The 6,501-nt window shown below is 46.0% G+C and overlaps 1 pseudogene; it reads left to right on the forward strand.

The window, feature by feature from the left end:
• Positions 1-4,937: 4,937 nt before the first annotated feature.
• Positions 4,938-6,046, forward strand: LOC101103969 (thioredoxin-dependent peroxide reductase, mitochondrial-like; annotated as a pseudogene).
• Positions 6,047-6,501: the final 455 nt, after the last annotated feature.

Here is a 6,501-nt window from a genome sequence, read left to right on the forward strand (position 1 = left end):
GCCAGGATCTCCAGAGGAATGACTTCACAGGGTTGACTCCAGTATCTTCCTCCCCGACAGACATTAGGTCCTTTAGTGTAGTTAATCCACCTCCTAATATCACTTTCTGCTTATTGCCTCTCATATTCTAAACTTCCAACAAGTGAATGATTTTTCTCATTTTCCAGTTCCAAATCCATCCACCAAGTTAGCAGTTCCTAGGGTGTGGCTGTCGCAGCTGGCATAGCACTGAAACATGGGTTGAATTTTTTTTCCTGGGATTATTTACAGCTGTGAGCAGATCCTATAGGTGACCAGGCCCTGACCCTGGCTGGCCCAAAGTCCCCACTGATTTCATGTGACCAGACATTCAAAAATCCTGAAGAAAAACAGGCTCACTTGTAACTGAAAAATGAAGGTAAAACAGATCGTTCAAGGTGATGAATGCAGAGAACAGAGCCCAGTACGGCCATTCAACATCAAAAACCCTGAGAAGTGAGTATGATTATGCCCATTTTACAGATGACACATCTGAGTCCTTCTTAGGTAGAAAGTGGTCTAACCCTCCTTTGCTTCCGAGTCTAATGCTTTTCCCAGTAATCTACATGGCAACCCCCACATGTGGTAGCCCTTGTTCCCTGTCTTTTTTGATGCTTATTCTTGGAAGAAAATCCGAATAGGGACACTTTTGATGGTGACCAGGGCTTCCCTGATGGCTCAGCTGGTAAAGAATCCACCTGCAATGCAGGAGATCTGGGTTCGATTCCTGGATTGGGGAGATCCCCTGGAGAAGGGAATGGCTACCCACTCCAGTATTCTGGCCTAGAGAATTCCATGGACTGTACAGTCCATGGGATTGCAAAGAGTCAGATATGACTGAGCGACTTTCACGTTCACTTTTGATGGTGACAGATAGTAAATTGTCAGGACAGTAGATGTAAACCTGACTGTCTCAGTCAAACTGGGCTGTAGGGTCACTCTGTAGTAAGCAGAGTTTGATATGCACGGGGGGAAAAAAAGATGTGTGCATGTCAATTACCTGAAAAAGGTATGAGACAATTTGTCCTAGGAACAGCCTGGAGAGAGGATACAGGCTAGTTTGAGACACCCCAGGGAAGGGCCCCCCTGCACACATACTGCTTCCAAACAAGTTGTTCAAGATCATGTATGGAAAGATCCCACCAGGATGCCAAACTTCCTGCCCGGCAGCCCCCTCCCTCACTCAGATCGCTTCTTCTCCCTGCTGTAATCTCCATTAATATTCTGGTCTGAACTGCGTCCTGAAAGGAGGCAGCAGGAAGCTCTGCCTGGATTAGCCAGGCGGAGTGAGACTCTCAGGGGACAAAAGACATCCAAATCTCACAGGTGTGGGCTGAATCCCAAGTCTGCTTGGCAGGAGCAGAGCTCCAGAGGTTTCCAGGGATACCTACATCCTCTCTCTCTCACACAGACACACATGCACACACACATACACAGTCACACACTCAAGCACAAAATTTCCCCTTTAAATTTGAGAAGCCAGTTGCACAAGAACATAATGGAGAATATCAAACCTCACTGGAAAACACATGGAGGGTCCCACCTCATTCCTTGTATAACCTGAGCTGTCTGGGTGATATGTTTGCTAAAAACAGTAATTCCAGGACTTCCCTGGTGGTCCACTGGTTGAAAATCCACCTTCCAAAGCAGTGGATATGGGTTCGGTCCCTGGCCTGGGGAATTAAGATCCCATAGGCTGCCGAGCATCCAAGTCTGTTCTCTGGATCCCAGGTGCCAAAACTAGAGAGCCTGTGTGCTACAACTAGAGAAGCCTGCACCACAATGAAGAGCTGTGGGCCGCAACTAAGGCTGGATGCAGCCACATTGAAAAATAAAAAAAGCAAAAAAACCACATTAAAAAAGAAAAAACCCAAAACAGTAGTGCCATCAAAGGAACTGTCCTAAGATTTGGCATCATGAAACCTAGGTTAGGTTTCTGTCTTTGATGCCTTTATCTGTGTCAGTCTGAGAAAGTCAGCTTAGTTCTCTGAGATGCAGTTTCACCATTTATAAAACGAGAAAAATATTTAGTTAACTGATTGTTGAAGGATCCACTGGCCACACCTGTAAGAATACATGATAAATTTTAGTATTAACTCACGTATGTGATGTGATGATGAGGATGATGATAATAAAAGATGATAATGATGGGGTATTCCCTGGTGGTCCGGTAGTTAGAACTCCCAGCTTTCACTGCTGAGGGCTCAGGTTCAATCCCTGTTTGGGGAGCTAGACTTCCCTCATAGCTCAGTTGGTAAAGAATCCATCTGCAATGCATGAGACCCTGGTTTAATTCCTGGGTTGGGAAGATCCGCTGGAGAAGGGATAGGCTACCTGCTCCAGTATTCTTGGGCTTCCCTGTGGCTCATCTGGTAAAGAATCTGCCTGCAATGCAGGAAATCTGGGTTCAAGCCCTGTTGGGAAGATCCCCTGGAGAAAAGAAAGGCTACCCACTCCAGTATTCTGGACTGGGGAGTCCCATGGACTGTATAGTAGAGTCATTTTCAGACAGTTGAAGAATTTTCAGAAGTACAAAGAGTAGGTAAATCTGTTTGACTCTAGATGAACACAACGGAGGGAAAGCCTACATTTTTTGAGCACTTGCTGTGTTCCAGGGTTGCCAAGAGCTGTCACAATCTTCCCTTGCTTCACCCTCATGGTGACTCTGCAAAGTCTCCACATTAGTCTTAGCAAAGGCAAACTGATTCGCCCAAAGTCATACAGGCTAGAAAACATGGCAGAACCCAGCTTGACTTCGAATTGGTTTTGTAAACTCTTAATCTTTGTATCTGGGCTTCCCAGGTAGCAGCAGTGATAAAGAATCCATCTACTAATACAAGAGACATAAGATGAAGGGGTTTGATCCTTGGGTTGGGAAGATCCCCTGGAGGAGAAAATGACAGCCCACTCCAGTATTCTTGCCTGGGAAATTCCATGGACAGAGGAGCCTGGTGGGCTACAGTCCATGGGGTCGCAAAGAGTCAGACATGACTGAGCAACTGAGCATAATCCTTATATTCATCACTTCCTCATATAAGGAAGACTGTTTTTCATGCCGGCAGAATGAGTATGCTCAAAAGGAATAAGAAAAACATCACTGGAGTTTCCAGAAGCTATTCCAACATCCCCTTAGGAGGGCTATCACCTGGCAGGTTGGGCCAGATCACCTGATGCTGTCAGCTCTGGGACTTTAGAACATAGATTATGCATATGTTCATAATGCCCCACTGACACTCTGTGCTCCTGGACTGACCAGTTGCTCATCTCTTTTGGCAGTATAAGATGATGGTTAAGATCAGAGATTCTGGAGTCACAGAGACCTGGGAGCAGGTCCCAGCTTCATATTGTATAGACAGATATGGAAAGGCCCAGAGAGGGTAAGAGACTTGCCCAGGGATGCATAGTGAGTCAGGCAGCAACACCTGGTGCAGAATCCAGGTGTCCTGATTCATCACTTTCTTCCGTAAGAGACAAAACCCTCCTTCACTGATGTCAATAGGTGCTGTCTGCACTGCCTCTCAAAGGACACACTGACACATTTACCCAGCTCCTCCCTCCTTACCTAACCACTGGGTTCATGGTCACATGGGTACCCAGACACCTTTATCGATTCCATCTGCTTCAAATAGCTCATCATTGGCTTGGCTCCTTTCTCCAAATCAACCAGAATCCTGGGAAACTGACAAGGGTGCTCCTCTGAAGGCAGACAGCAGTATGTGTGTGTGTGTATGTGTGCAAGTGTTGCTGAGATTGTGGTGGCAACTGGTCTACCCAGGTGATCTTATTGACATGTCAACCACAGCTGGGCAGAGCAAGTGGGGTGGGGATAATTACCTCTTGTTGACAGATGAAGTCACTGAGGTTCCCTGGGGTTATGTGCCTGTCCCTCCCCTTTGTGGGCCTCAGTTTCTTCCCCTGGTCCTAAGGTCTTTTTCAGCTCTAAAAATCGATGCCTTTTTAATTGCCCAAGTTTACAAAACTATTTAGAAGCAAGGTCAAAACTAAGAAAGAAGTCTTGGGTCTCCTAGACCAGCAATCTTTTTAATGCTAATTGTATTAGTTCTGTTGTTGTTTAGTCGCCAAGTTATGTCTGACTCCTTTTGTCACCCTGTGGATTGTAGCCTGCCAGGCTCCTCTGTCCACAGGATTTTCCAGGCAAGAATACTGGAGTGGGCTGCCATTTTCTTCTCTGAAAGATCTTCCTGATCCAGGAATCGAACTCATGTCTCCTGCATTGGTAGGTGGATTCTTTACCACTGAGCTGCCTGGGCTTTGTTTAGGGCTGCTGTGAAAAAAGTTGCAAAATGGATGGCTTAAAATAAGAGAAAGTTATCTTCTCATAGTTCTAAAGGCTAGAAGTTTGAAACCAAGATGTTAGCAGGGCTGTGCTCCTTCTTCAACCTCAAGACGAAGGTCTTCTTGCCTCTTCCAGCTTCTGATAGCTCCAGGCTTTCACTGGCTTGTGCCAGCATCACTCCAATTACTGTCCCTGTCTTTGTATGGCCACCTTCCCTCTAGGCTTGTGTCTTCACTCAGGGTTCTCCACCCTGTGTACATCTGTGTCCAAATTTCTCCTCTCATAAGGACATCTGCCATATTGAATTAGGGTCCATCCAAATGCCCTCGTCTTAGATTGATTACATCTACAAAGATCTTAGTTCCAAATAATGTCGCATTCATGGGTACTGGGAGTTAGGACTCCAGCATAACTTTGAGGGGACTCAATTCAACCCATGACACTAATAATAGCTCACCTTGAAAAAAAGACTTTTCCTTTTGCCAGGCTTTTCTACATGGATTATCTCACTTACTATAAAGTAGGCATTGTTGACACGTGTGGGAAGGAGGCTCTGGGTTTCGGTTGTCGGGCATATGGGTGCCATTCCTTGGGGCATCCCTGCTTCTGCAGACCATATGCCATGCTCGTGCTGTCACCCAGCAGGCATCCTGCTGAAAGGGTACGGCATTCAAAGAACTAAGCCTTGATGATTTAACATTTTTTTAATAAGTTAATTAATCAATTTTATGGAGAAGGCAATGGCACCCCACTCCAGTACTCTTGCCTGGAAAATCCCATGGATGGAGGGAGGAGCCTAGTAGGCTGCAGTCCATGGGGTCGCCAAGAGTCAGACACGACTGAGAGACTTCACTTTGACTTTTCACTTTCATGCATTGGAGAAGGCAATGGCAACCCACTCCAGTGTTCTTGCCTGGAGAATCCCAGGGACAGGCGAGCCTGGTGGGCTTCTGTCTACGGGGTTGCACAGAGTTGGTCACGACTGAAGTGACTTAGCAGCAATCAATTTTTGGCTGTGCCGGGTCTTCATTGCTGCTCGTGAGCTTTCTCTACTTGTAGCAGCAGGGCCTACTGTTCATTTCAGTGCATAAGCTTAGCTGACCAGCAGCAGGTGGAGTCTTTCCAGAGCAGGGACTGAACCCATGTCCCCTGCATTTGCAGGCAGATTCCTAACCACTGGACCACCAGGGAAGTCCAAGCCTTGATGACTTTAAGGGGAAATATTTGGTGCTCTTCTTCCATCCTTCGGATTTCACCTTTGTGTGTCCTATAGAAATTACTACTGTTAGTGACAAAGCCACTGAATTTCATAATGTGGAATCATTGCAGTGTCAGGTAGAGTCCCACTTCAGCCACCTGGCCCAGATAAACACACTGAGGAAGAATGGTGGTGTGGGCCACATGAACCTCATGCTCTTGTCAGATATGACTAAACAAACTTCCCAAGACCAGGGTGTGCTATTTATTAGAAGGTCGTGTCCTTGCACTAAGAGATCTCTTCATAATTGACCCCAATGGAGTCATCAAGCTTTTGAGTGTCGACGATCTCCCAGTGGGCCCAAGGATGGGAGAGACTCTAGCTTGGTGAAGGCATTCCAGTTTGTGGAATTCCATTGAGAAGTCTGCCTAGCCACCTGGACACTGGATTCTCCTATAATCCAATTCCATCCGATTGCTTCCAAGAAATACTTTGAGAAGGTTATCAGTAGAGCATCCCATGTATGCCTGTAGCTTGTCACACCAGAAAAGAACTTTAAGCATTTAAAAGAATATTGTTTATAGAAGGCAAAGATCGAATCACACCTGTAGTCACAAATATTACTCTATATGTTCTGTTTTTATAACATGACCTTTTTTGAGGGGGCTTCCCAGGTGGTGCTAGTGGTAAAGAACCCAGCTGCCAGTACAGGAGACATAAGAGATCTGGGTTCTATCCTTGGGTCGGGAAGATCCTTTGGAGGAGGGTATTCTTGCCTGGAGAATCCCATGGACCTAGGAGCCTGGTAGGCTGCAGTCCATATGGTTGCAAAGAGTCAGACACAACTGAAGTGACTTAGTGTGCATGCATATAGGTTTTTAAAATGTGGTTATTTATTAAGGCAAGGAGTGCCTTATTGGCAATGTATAGATTTCTGGCTGGTTTCCATAGAATGTGTAGTTCACCTGTTTCTTGAATCATGCCTTCC

The sequence above is a fragment of the Ovis aries genome, chromosome 3 (genome assembly GCF_016772045.2).
Source record: "Ovis aries strain OAR_USU_Benz2616 breed Rambouillet chromosome 3, ARS-UI_Ramb_v3.0, whole genome shotgun sequence".
Classification (NCBI taxonomy): domain Eukaryota; kingdom Metazoa; phylum Chordata; class Mammalia; order Artiodactyla; family Bovidae; genus Ovis; species Ovis aries.